At 37.7% G+C, this 13,216-nt stretch overlaps 1 protein-coding gene across 4 annotated transcripts in view; it reads left to right on the top strand.

Annotated features, from left to right (window-relative positions):
* The window catches only part of KHDRBS3 (KH RNA binding domain containing, signal transduction associated 3), a 153,186-nt gene extending 140,279 nt beyond the window's left edge, over positions 1-12,907 (top strand). For all 4 annotated transcript variants that reach the window (XM_055128258.1, XM_055128257.1, XM_055128259.1 and 1 more), the window contains one exon: positions 12,609-12,907. The gene's annotated coding sequence lies outside the window, so the exon portion shown is untranslated. The remainder of the gene's footprint in view (positions 1-12,608) is intronic.
* The last annotated feature ends 309 nt before the right edge of the window (positions 12,908-13,216 follow it).

Raw genomic sequence — 13,216 nt, 5'->3', positions numbered from 1 at the left:
CGTGGTGTATTCGGTATGCCAAAACAGTAACAACAAGTCTCACTATGGAGATGTTACTGGTGCCCGCTGGAGCAAATCGATGAGCAACGGGATGACAGTGACAGTGACTGTGTTGTCATTTTAGTTGTTAAGAAATAGTTGAGAGGCAATGTAGTACTCTGTAACCTAATTACTTTGTAATTATACAGCATATGAAGTTTGATTGTCAAAAGTTGAATGTAAATATTTAATATAGGAAAGTCGACTTATTTGTTCTTAATTAAAATTAACCTGAAAGAAAATAAGTGCATTTTAATTATTTTATTTGTATATTTGAGTAGAGAGGGAATGTGCTGTGTCATACTTTGCAGGGTGGATGTGTGGCCCCAGCAATGCTCATGCTTATTCCTGACTTAGTGCCGAAGGATCAATCACTCCTGCTGGTGCTTAATGAACTGCATGCAGCTTTTGGGCTCAAAATGTGATTGGCTCTGTGTAAGGGAACGGCCTTAACCTATGTACTGGCTCTCTTGCCTCACTATCACATTTCTTTTTAAGTCTACATTGTTAGTTATCTGTTTGGTTGGGGGAGAGGAGGTGGCACACACCCACCAAGGCTCAAAGCCTAGGGATTATTTCTGACTCTGTACTCAGTAATCATACCTGGCAGCCTCATAGGATCATATGGGGGGCTAAGAATCGAACCCAGGTCGTCCTCATGCAAGGCAAGTGCTTTACACTTGTTATACTCACATTTCTGGCCCCTGTCATAATTTTCTATTATTACGGTTTTTTTAATTGTAATTTTTTTTAACAACTGACATAATAAAGAATATTGCTTAAATCAAGAATTTTGACTAGGTCCCAAGAGGATCTTCTCCAACATGCTTTCCAGAGAGCTAATTGATAAGAATTATACGATTTTGTGGTTTGTTTTTTCTTTTAAAAGTCTGGTCTGGTGCTGGAGCGATAGCACAGCAGGTAGGGCAATAGCACAGTGGGTAGGGCATTTGCCTTGCATGTGGCCGACCCGGGTTTGATTCCCAGCATCCCATATGGTCCCCTGAGCCAGGAGTAATTCCTGAGTGCAAAGCCAGGAGTAACCCTGCGCATCTTGTTGGGGTGTGACCCAACAAGCCAAAAAATAATAATAAATAAAAGTCTGGTCTATAGTTCTGTTGGCATAATACCAAGGATTGTGAGTCAGAAATACCAGGACCGCCAAGAACACTTGTGCACAACAGTTCTGTTTGGATTTCAAGGACCCTCATCCTTTATTTGGTTTATACTCTACTAAATCTTGTTTTCTACATGAACAGCAAGCATTCACTAGAGGAACAATCTTTTTCATTCCTTACGAATATATTGCATCCTTCCCAGATCTTTCCTCTTCCCCCATGGAATTCACTTACTTTTCATTTATGAAGTTACTGAGAAGGAGTTCTACACTATGTCAGTGTAGGTATTTAGCAATCTGTAAGGTATCATTCTACCATATTCTGAAATCTACAGGAAATTCTGAATCTTTACAGGTGTTAAGCTGACTCTAAATACTCTTTACTACAGTACTACAGTGCTTCCTGCTTTGTGCTCTGCCCGTGGAAACTAGATTCTGACAGAGCTAGTTTAGTTTATTTACATTTCTCATTTCTTTATTGATAATATGACATTGCTGTCATCCCGTTGTTCATGGATTTGCTTGAGTGAGCACCAGTAATGTCTCCATTCATCCTTGTCGCATGCTAGTGCAGCCCGATGGCGTATTGGGGTCTCTTTGAGGATCAGGGGAATGAGGACCGGCATTGTTACTGTTTTTGATATATCGAGTACACCATGGCTAGCTTGCCAGGCTCTGCCGTGCATAATATAACATATAGGTTTCAAATTGCCTTTATAACCAATAGTGTGCTTATTGCTTTCTATAAATTATTCATTGAGTCATTTATAGATAATATAAATAAGAATGCAGAAGACTTTGTCATTGCCATTTTTTAGAAATGTACTTCAGTTTAGCTGGTTAGAGTGTTAACATTTACGACACTGATGAACAAAGTTGCTGCACCCCCCCCCCACCACAGAACTGCACAGTACCCTCCACCAATGTCCTTTTCTTACTTGCAGTCTCCCTCTTCGTTCCTCCTCTCCCTTCACAGCTGGATAGTCTGAGTTTCTACTGCAAGGCCAAGGACTTTCATTGATTGATACTACGCCTTGTTTTATCACTCTTTGTGTCACAGATGAGTGACATCAGCCAGTATATGTCCTCCTTTCTCTGACTTATTTTGCTTAATTTGCTGCCATCCAGTTCCATCCAAGTTGTCATCACCATTTTACAGTGGGAGACACTTAACATCTCAAGAGGTGACAAAAACATTCTAACCAGCACAGCCAAGTTTTGAACCACTTGTTTTAATCTTGTCTTGAGGCCTACACTGCTGTCATTTCTCTGGTTTAGCTTGAGACTCCTTCACTAGCCTAATGATCAGCCTAAAAAGCTAACTTTGCCGTCACCTTGTGTGCCTTACAATAACTTCCACAACATGGAACAGTGGCTAGACTTTATATTTGATAACCATTCTCTTCTCTATCTTCTTCTGACCTTGCCCTAAGTTCTGCCTGCCTGGGAAAGATTCTTCATATTTAGGTTCTGAATCTTTGTATATTTAAGGCATTCCAGAATGAATTTGTACCTGTATTCCTTTGGCTACATTGACTAAGCATCTGCCATGCTGCAGACAGTGGAAGTGCAGTGATGAATGACATGGTCCTGTCCTTGAAGGTACCATAGACTGTAAGGAAAAGAAGCAACAGGGAAATCAATAGAGCTGTGACCGACAGATACATGAGAGAGAACATGTAAGTCAAGTGGTTGATGAAGTGCCAGCAAGCACATTGACTAGTACAAGTAAAATAAATTGGTAGGGCCTCCCTGGAAGGATTTCATCCCAGTTCTGTCACTAACTGGCTTTGTAAGTAACTTAGCCCCACTAAAGTGTGAGTTCTCCCCTTCATAAAATGAGTATAATAATGATTTCTACCTCAGCATTGCTATGAATATTAGAATTATGTGTGGCACAAATATACTTGAAATTGCTCATCTGTCATTTAATGTAAATATTTAGAAATAAGAAGGTACAATCTAGGAAACTTTGACTACATGCAATCATTAGGGGATACAAAACATTAATCTGTCTGCATAAGCACAGGACACGCTTGAGGGTCTTAGGTTTGTTAAGCCTAAACATAAAGCCATATTGAAATGTAACATTCTTGTTGCCTTCCATCTCTTATACTGTGTTTCCTAGTTAGTGATCATGCCCTTTTTGGTCTGTGTTCCATAAAGAACTTGGATAACCTTTGTTTTCTGTTGTTATTAATCAAATAGCCTTAAAAAAATCCCTTGCTTTTTATCCTCTTATGAGATCGGTTAACATAGTGTTTGGCAAAATAAGAATTTACCAGCACAAAGAATATGAAAAATTGCACAATATGGTTATTTACAATCTTAGTAGTGGGTAGGAAGAGTAAACAGATATTTAAGAAGTAAACAGCATCCATGTATTAGTGGGATTACAATTACAGGGCAGCTCCTTTGATATAACAAAACGACTGTGCTCACTGTGTGGGAAGACAGGCCCAGTATTTAAAACTGGCAAGTTGAATAAACGGTAAAAATGTTGGCACATGTGTTTTTAAGAACACGGTACCTGGGAGCATGCTGCCCACATCTCTCCTCTTAAGATGTGAATTTTCATACTTTAGCACTGAATATGTATGGGCTCTCTGCTCTGGAGAAACCTGTATATTCTCTCTCTCTCTCTCTCTCTCTCTCTCTCTCTCTCTCTCTCTCTCTCTCTCTCTCTCCTCCCTGTCTCTCTCCCTTCATGCCTTCCTCTCTTTCTCTCCCTCTCCCCATCTTCGTAAAACATTCCAAATTAAAGCTGTTTTTGCTTATGAAAATTTTTAGACTTGTACTCAAAAAGTGAATTAACGAAAACATAAACCACTTTGTAGGGCATCACTGTATCACTGTCATACCGTTGTTCCTCAATTTTCTCGAGCGGCCAGTAACGTCTCTATTACACTCAGCCCTGAGATTTTATCAGCCTCTCCTTACTCATCTTTCCCAATGATTGTAGGGCATATAGGATGAATATAAGTCATATTTTATTTTCTATGCAAATATCATATACTTTCATGTTGCTGTTCAGTGTCTTGTAAAAATAAAAGATCCATCATTTTAAAATCGGAAAATATTTTATATAAGTCTTCATAAGTTTCAGGGGAATATTCTTTGCATACCACATCCGCTGCCAATGTTCTAATTTCCCCCCACTACTGTCCTAAAGGCCATTGCTTTCATACCTCATGGCACCTCAGTTCTCTCTTAAGATTTCAAGAGTTCTAAAGTGAAGTGAGATGATGTGAGGCCATTCACTATGTCTTTCTGCTGTTGACTTTTATCACAGAGTGTGACACCCTCTTCTCTAATCCATGTTGTAGAGAAATGCAGTACTTCTCTTTTCTTAGAGCTGATTAGTAGCCATCTTTGTATATCAGAGGTTTCCAAACTTTATTGACCTACCACTCTCTGAAGTTGCAGAACAAAAAAAAAAATCATTTCATCTCCTAGTTGCTCTCCAGGCTGCTACCCCCTTGTCCCCATCTTCCCTTGGACTGCTTTGTCACCCCTCTCTGCCCGAGGCAGAGGTTAAGGCAATGTCACCCACTTTGGGAAACACTGCTGTATATTTGTTTTAACTGCTTACCTGTCATTGGGCACTGGTATTGTTTCTATATCTTCGCTTAGGGCATTTGCCTTGCACATGGCTGACCCAGGTTTGATTCCTCCATCCCCTGTAAGCTATTGAGAGTATCTTGCCCCCAGGGCAGAGCCTGGCAAGCTACCCGTGGCATATTCGATATGTCAAAAACAGTAGCAACAAGTCTCACAATGGAGATGTTACTAGTGCCCGTTCAAGCAACCATCCATGAGCATCAGGATGTCAGTGATACCGCTTACCTGTCTATTGTTTCTATTATCTTCGCTTTTAGAAATAGCACTGCAATAAAGTGTGTGTGTGTGTGTGTGTGTGTGTGTGTTGTGGTCTTTGGGCAGTTGCCAGAGAGAGAGAGAGAGAGAGAGAGAGAGAGAGAGAGAGAGATTGTGTGTGTGTGTGTGTGTGTGTGTGTGTGTGTGTGTGTGTGTGTGTGTCTTGTGGTCTTTGGGCAGTTTCCCAGGAGTGGACTTTCCGGTATGTTTTTGATTTGTTCAGTGATCTCAGTGCAGTTTTCCGTAGAGTCTGAACCATATCACAGTCCCAGCAACAGTTCGTGCGAGAGCTCCTCTTTGTCTTCCATCCCTTTCAGCACTGGTTTTTGCCCTTTGTCATTTAAGCCATTCTTACTGATGTGAGGTAGTAGGTAGTATCTCAGTTTGATAGCATTTTCCTTATAATCAGTGACGATGAACTTTTATTTCATATGACTACTGGTCATTCGTATATCTTTTTTTTTATTTGTACCACTGTGAGGGCTACTCCCAACTGTGTGCTTGGGAATCACTACCAGTGGGGCACTGGGGACCACTCAGTAGCACCAAAATGCGAAGCCTCCCAGAGTCAAAGCAGGACTCGTATCATTGAGCTATCTCTTTAACCCTTTGTGTGCTTTGAAGAAGTGTTCTCCCAACATTGTATTTTGAAAAAGCTTTCTCCTGTGCTCTCAACTCTGTCACAAATTAGTGTATATTTATATGAAGGTTTATTTCTGAGCTTTCGGTTTTATTCTGTTTGGCTGAATGCTTGGTTTATTTCACTGCCATACTGCTTTGATTACTATAGTCTTGAATATATATTTATAATTTAAATGCAATGCCTTCTATCTTCATTTGTTTCAGGATTGTTTTGTTTTGCCTGGGTCCTCTTAAGGCTCTATACAAATTTTGGTAATCATTTATTCTCTAGTCTTGACGAATGCCATTGTAACTTGGATAGGGATTGCACTGAGTCTGTATAATGCTTTATGTGTGATAGTCATCTTAGCAATAGTAATTCTTTAGCTCCATGACCATGGACTCCTTTTCCATTCTTGATGTTCTGTCTGGTAATAATTTATAGCTTTTAGTGAATTAATATTTTGACTCCTTTAATAATTTCTACTTAGTTGATTCTTTTAGATGCAATTTTAATTTTTAAAATGTAAATTCTCTTCTTGCAGTTGGAATAACTACATAAAACCATAAAAATTAAAAATATTGTAATTACAGTAAACTATAGTACAATGTAATAAACTCAAAATAAATTTTCTGTTCTAGCACATTTCATGTGTAGACACAGCTTGTTTTATATGTGGATCTTGATTTTGTAGACTTCCACCTTACTGGACTTATTATTTCTAAAACTTTTTTCTGTGAAATATATAGTGAAGTTATATATATTATTTGCCACATACAAATAGTCATAGTTAACTTTTTATTAATTTTACAGACTTTTTATTTCTTAATTGTTGTGGTTAGGACTTAAAACGTTGAGGTGAATAATATCACTGAAACCAAACTTCTTTGTGCCTAATAGAAGAAAATTTCTAAGTGTTTTGCTTTTGAGTAGATGTTAGCTGTGGGTTGGGTAGTTGTTGGCCTTTAGTATTGAGATACCTTCCTTCTGCCTAGTTGAGTGTAAACAGTTGCTAATTTTGGGCAAAAGCTTTGTCTGAATTTGCTTCACTAAGATTGTGTTGATTTTTATATCTGCATAAATCAGGCATCTGGTCTATTGTTCTCTTTGGTTTTAGTTTCTTTCTATTTGCTTTTGGCCTCAGAAATTGGAAGAATTTCTGTTTTGCTCATTTTCTAGATAAGGGAAAGGAAAAGTGATAATTCCTGTACGGGTTTGGTGAAACTCTAGTAAATCCATAAAACCTGACCTTGTGTTTGGGGGGCATATTTTGATTACTCTTTCAGTCTCCTTGCTGTATTTGGTCTGATCAGATTTTGTTTCTTCCTGATTTTAGTCACATGAGAATGTCTTCTAGGTACTCAGTTTAGTGGCACAAAGTTGTCTCTATTAGTCTGATAGTTCTTTGTATTTATGTGGTGTATCTGTTTTAACTTTACCTCATTTATTTCTGCTCCTGGTATAGGATAATAATAATAATAGATATTTAAGTCTAATACAGGTTTGTAAATCTTGTTTATTCTATCAAAGATCCATTTTTAGTTTCATTGATCTTCGTGTTTTTTTAAGTCTTTTTATCACTCTTTAATTTTGCTTTCCTTCTTTCTGCTGAATTTAGATTTTAATTGTTCTTTTTATGGTTCCTTGGGCTTGGGTATTAAAATACTTATTTAAACATTGTCCTTACACCTAGCAGTGTAAACTTGTACTGCTATGAAAGTTCCTCATACTACCCTTTTGCTGTCTATGATTTTATAATGCTTGCCTTCTTTATTCTTAGTTGAATCTAGTAATTCAATTTTTTTTCTTTATTGTTAACCCAATAGTTATTTAATAGCATATTGTTTTGTCTCCAAATGTTTGATTCTTTCCAGTTTTCTGGGTAATTTCTACTGTCATAACATTGTGGCCTGAAAAGATACTTGGTATTATATTAATTTTTATGACTTTGTTCATGCTTCTTTTGTGTCCCAGCATATAGTATGTCATGGACAGTGCCCCATGTATACTGGAAAAAATGTTTATTTGGTCTTTGGTGGGGATAGGGAATTAAGCTCTTCATAAATATCTATCATTATTATTATTATTACTATATAGAATTATATATCTTTATTAGTTTTATTACATAATATGTTGGATGTATTAATACATTAATGTATTAGTCATTGTATATTCTCTTATTACCCTTTTTAGTGAAATCTCCTTTGCCCCTTATAGCTGTAGTTGACCTTGCCCTTCGAAAACTGCTACTTCTAGTACAATTATTGTCTAACCTTTTACTTTGAACCTGTATTTATCACTGATGTCCAAGTGAATCTCCTGTAATAAAAGGATGTTTGTTTTTTCTTCTCGATCCACTCTGTGCTATGTAACTGGTTAGTTCATGTCTTTAATAGATTATTTAGATTAAAACTTTAGTACCATTTTTCTTACATATATTTGGATGTTTTTGAATTTGCCTTAATTTATTGGAGCTTCTATTATCCACCTCTCCCCCGCCTTGTATATTGATATGTGCCTTTTATATAGTGATCATGTTCTACTTGCCAGATACTGTTGCTTTCAGCTACCATGAAATTTTTATACAATGTTCTAAATTGATACCCCCTTTTAACTTTAGATAAACTAGATCTCTAATTCATTCTTAGACCCCATTTTTACTCTGCTTTCCCACATTTTACATTTTGTGGGTTTCTTACAATTTCTGTGTGGAGTTTCTTTGTCTTTAGAGAAGACCCTTTAAAAAAACTACTTTTTGTAGTGCTGGTTTCTTGACCCCAAATTCTTTTTAATTGTTGAAACAGATCTTAGCCACTGTTTCAAATCTGAGTGATAATTCTATCCAGCTGGATAGAATGTTCTTGACTAAACTTGACTAAAGACTTTTCTCATTCAACACTTTGGTTATAATCACATATAGGCTTTACATCCTGTAGAGATTCAATTACTATATCTGTGAGTGTAAAGGGGCCTTCCCTTAAAGATGAATGTTTGGTTTTTTCTCTTGCTGCTTTTAGGATGTTTCTCTCTCTTTGGCTTTCCATCTTAATTAAAGTATATGTTGGCAGTTTTTATCTTTGAGACAGGTTGCAGAATATATTTTAATCTGAATTTTATCCTCTTTTTTATTGAAACATACAATTGAAACTGATTCTGAATGAAATTATTAATTCAAGAAGCACAGTTATCTCTGAATGCATAATACCAATTACTGAAATTTCAGATCTTAGTGTGGTAAATTAGTCTTCTTGTAGTTCCAGTGGTTTTTAGAATAAAACTCAGGCTCTTCCCTTGAGCTCAGAGCCCTGCATGGTCTTGGTCGTTACTGCTGCTCCAGCCGTCTCAGCCCTGCTTCTGACCCCACCTGTTTTGCTTCAGCCTTTGTCTAAGTATGCCTCACAGTGCCTTAGAATATCCTCCTTAAAGTATTCACATCTCGTTCCCTCTCACGGGGCCTGATAGTCTATTAAAATGTGAAAGGAACCTTGAAGCATCACATCATAAAGGATGCTTTCTGAGCCCACTGTGTCCATATCTAATTTAGGTGTTAAATACACACACACACACACACACACACACACACACACACACACACACATGCAGTTGCTGAGTTTTGAAGACATTATCCTCTGAGTTTAGCTTACTCTTTCCCCTGTACCAGAATACAAACCTCTTTAATGCAGGTGCCATATGAATGGCAAATAGTGAGCAATTAAATATATACATGAATAAAACGAGCTGGTTCTGTTTCCCATAGTATAGGAAACAGGATTATGTTTTAATCATCCTTCCATTTGAAAGGAATTTAATAGATTTTTTTAAAATCTTATCTTTCATATACATGATGTATGTATATAAAATATCACTGACCACCATTACTTGAAAAATCGTGTTATACTTCTCCTTGCCTGCTACTTATTACCTGAACACAGTTACTAGTACCTAACAGGCTCTGGAAGCAAGAAGAGACTACGGGAGTATGTGCTATTATCAAGTTAGCAGGTGTGCTGTATTATCCTAGAGCACTTTTGTACTTGTTAATGTCTTTCTCACCAACTGAAAGATTGGGATTTTTTTAAAGACATAGCCCCCCCCTTTTTTTTCATGATGCAAGATAGTTTTTATTGAAATTTACTTAGAAAGACATGAGGGGACAGAAGGAGTGGAAGTACATGTTGAAGGAAGAATACGAACTTCTTCAGTGTGGAAAAAACAGAGACATAGAGATGAGAAAGCATGATACATACTCAAGGGTGAATGCAGGCTTGAAGAGCAAGCTGACACATCCATTTCTTGTTTCGCTAAATTTCCACATTCCAGCTTGGTGCCAGTCACAGAGAACAGCAGGACTTTACAAGGTGTTCAATAGGAAATGAAACCGTGAATGAGGAAATGACACTCTTAATTTGTAAAATAGCTACACTAAGCACATTTTATTAGTAAAATTGTTTTCTCCGTGGAAATGATATTTTCTTGGTAACCACTAGCTTTTGCAATGGGAATTTGAGGTCAGAAAACCAAAAGTGATCTTTTGATAAGAAATACATGTGGTTGTACTACATGTTCTTACTCCAAATCCAAACCATCCCCAAAAGGATGTCATGAAAAGCAGATCCTTTTTTGCTGTTGTTTGTTTTGTTTTGTTTTGTTGAGGGGTGTGATTCCTATCCAGCTGTACTCAGGAATTACTCCTGGTTCGGTTCTCAGAGATCATTCTTGGCAGTGCTAAAGGAAACATTTTAGGTGCTGGGGATTGAGTCAGCTGTTTGTGGGGCAAGCATCTTAACCATTGTACTATCTCTCTAGCACTTAGAAAACAATCTTACATCTCTGTTTCTTTACATTCTTATATACAGCTGTAGAATAAATGTTTAAAGATTTATCAAATTGTCATAATTGTTCTCCAGAAGTAACAGTGTGTCTCAGTACATTTTTCTGGAACAAACTTAAATTTCACAGATACATATTGTAGTAAAAGTTGCTAGTGCCTATGGTAGTGCAACAATCTCTGTGACTTGTGTGTTTTATTTTATTTTTTTGAAGTTTAAAATATTTATTTATTTATTTATTTTTAAATTTTATTCTTTTATTGAATCACCATGTGGAAAGTTACAAAGCTTTCAGGTTTAAGTCTCAGTTATACAATGCTCAAACACGTGTTTTAAATGTTTTTATTGCAAACACTGTGACTAACACATGGCAGGCTACAAATCTGCATGTATGAATGAAGCCACACTAAAGACCTGGGTGTTTTGGATCAGTGCATAGGGAAAACAAAAAAAAAAAGTTCTATACCCTTATCAAACCCATGTCGGCCTTCTCTCACTCCAGGGAGCAGTTTATGGTAGCAGAAGCTATAACTGCTCCAAGGGACAGACCATCATGTGGCCATCTTTGTGCTAAGTAATTTGAACAAGCTGAGAAAGGGAGTCTGTGTCCTTGAGGGGGAGGGGGAGATGGCTAAAGTCTCTCGGAGAAAGGAGAACACAGGTGCCTTTTTTCTTTTTTCTTTTTGGGTCACATCCATCGAAGCACAGGGGTTTCTCCTGGCTCTGCACTCAGGAATTACTCCTGGCAGTGCTCAGGGGACCATACAGAATGCTGGGAATCGAACCTGGGTCGGCCGTATCACACCATCATCTTTGCCCACTTCTTCTTGAGTCATTCATTTCTTGCCAATTCTTAAGCACCTTTTTTTTTTTCTCACCCAAGAGATGTGACTGTCAACCCTGGATTTGGCCAGCTCATAAATCTGAGATTTCATCTCCCCGCAAGGTCAGATTGAGTCTATGAGGCATGTGTCCCTGAAAGCACTGTCATCGTGCTATTCAAGAAATATTGATTGATTGTTTAAAATATTCTAATGTCTGATTCCTCGAATTCAGCAGTTGTGGTGTCACAGAGGTCCTTAGTGTCTGAGACTGTGCCAGTAGCAGATGGGTACAGACAGAGATGGTGCCAAGGGGAAAGTGATGAACTTGATCTGAAGAAAGGAAGGATTTTACTGGGAGACAAACAAGAATAGGGATTTAAAAGTGAAGCTGAAATCTCTGAAGCAGATAGGCAGGAGAAGAATTTGAGATGCCCTAGGCTGATGCAGATAGGAGAGGCAGAGAAACTGAAGTGGAGTGGGAGAGATCCTGAGGAGACCAGGGACAGCTAGATCTTAGAAAGCTCAAATCATGTGCCACAGCACGAGGTCAAGTCATAGGACACAGGCTGAAGAATCCCCCGAGACCAAGGTGCTGTGACCAGGACTGTAGAATTAAATACGGTGAAAGTTGTTTCTCCATTTCGATTTTTTTTTTTGCTTTTTGGGTCACACCCAGCGATGCTCAGGGGGTTACTCCTGGCTTTGCACTCAGGAATTACTCCTGGCAGTGCTTGGAGGACCATATGGGATGCCGGGGATCGAACCCGGGTCAACTGCGTGCAAGGCAAACACCCTACCTACTGTGCTATGGCTCTGGCCCCCATTTAGATTTTTTTCCCTTCCATTTTCCACTGGATTCTGAAATAAGGTTCATTGGATGTAACGTGTTAAAATATATTACGTGGTGTTAATGCATTTATTTAAGCACCTGGAAATTAAGACTTGTCACCAGTGGGGGAAAAAAAGCCAAGGACAGTGCCAGTGTGCCCATAGAAACTCAGTTTATGTTTTAACATTCAAACCATCTTCGAAAACAAAGCATTACCATTCTGAAATCAGAGCCAGAAATGTCATATGGGCTGTGCTTTAATCACCACACTAGTTTCATTTCATCTCTCTTTCCAAATACAGATACTTATATTTTTAGTTTCTGTAGTTCAGTTTTGGACTGTTTCCCATAAATAACCCATTCATATTTCTGCTTGCCTGTTTCCTCTGCCTAAGTTCTTGCATTCCAGACAGCATGAATAATTATTAGCTTTTCAAAGTGTACAAATATATTTTATTTTCCTTTCTTTCAGGAATGTTTCTTCTAATTGTGAACTGCTTAAGAATAATGAACTCACCAACGTGCCTCATCAGTAAATGAACTCTCTTGGGAACTAGAAAAACATCATAATTTTTTTTGTCATGGTTTTGTGTTCTGTGAAATGTTTTATAAAATGGTATGCTTTTTTAATTTGGAGAGTTTTTAAAAAGGAAAGAAAGTCTTATTTTGTTGTCTCATAATTTGTGTCTTATTGAATAAAGACTGCCCATTTAAATCTCTTCTACCTTAATATAAACCTAGAAAAAATAAAGTTCCTGTTATTTCATTACAGCTCTAAATTTTGCACACTTGAGAGCGAGGTAGGACAGCAACTTGCTCTGAGAAGTCAAGATTCTTTGTTTTCCAAATTTGAAAATGATTCATCCACCTCAGTTATGGACAGTAAATAAGAAAGTGTTATGCCAAAGTATTCTGCCACATAAAAGGTTAATTATAAAGGCAGCTGTGGAAAGCTTTCTATACTAACAGATAGAATTTTGATTTCATGCCTCTCTAATTTGTTAAGGAACATAAAGGTCATAATCCCTGTGGATGGTAGGATTCTGTTCAGTCTCTTTTCATCATTTACTGGTGCATTGT

The sequence above is a fragment of the Sorex araneus genome, chromosome 2 (genome assembly GCF_027595985.1).
Source record: "Sorex araneus isolate mSorAra2 chromosome 2, mSorAra2.pri, whole genome shotgun sequence".
NCBI lineage: Eukaryota > Metazoa > Chordata > Mammalia > Eulipotyphla > Soricidae > Sorex > Sorex araneus.
This window is presented reverse-complemented; position numbering and strand designations above follow the sequence as displayed.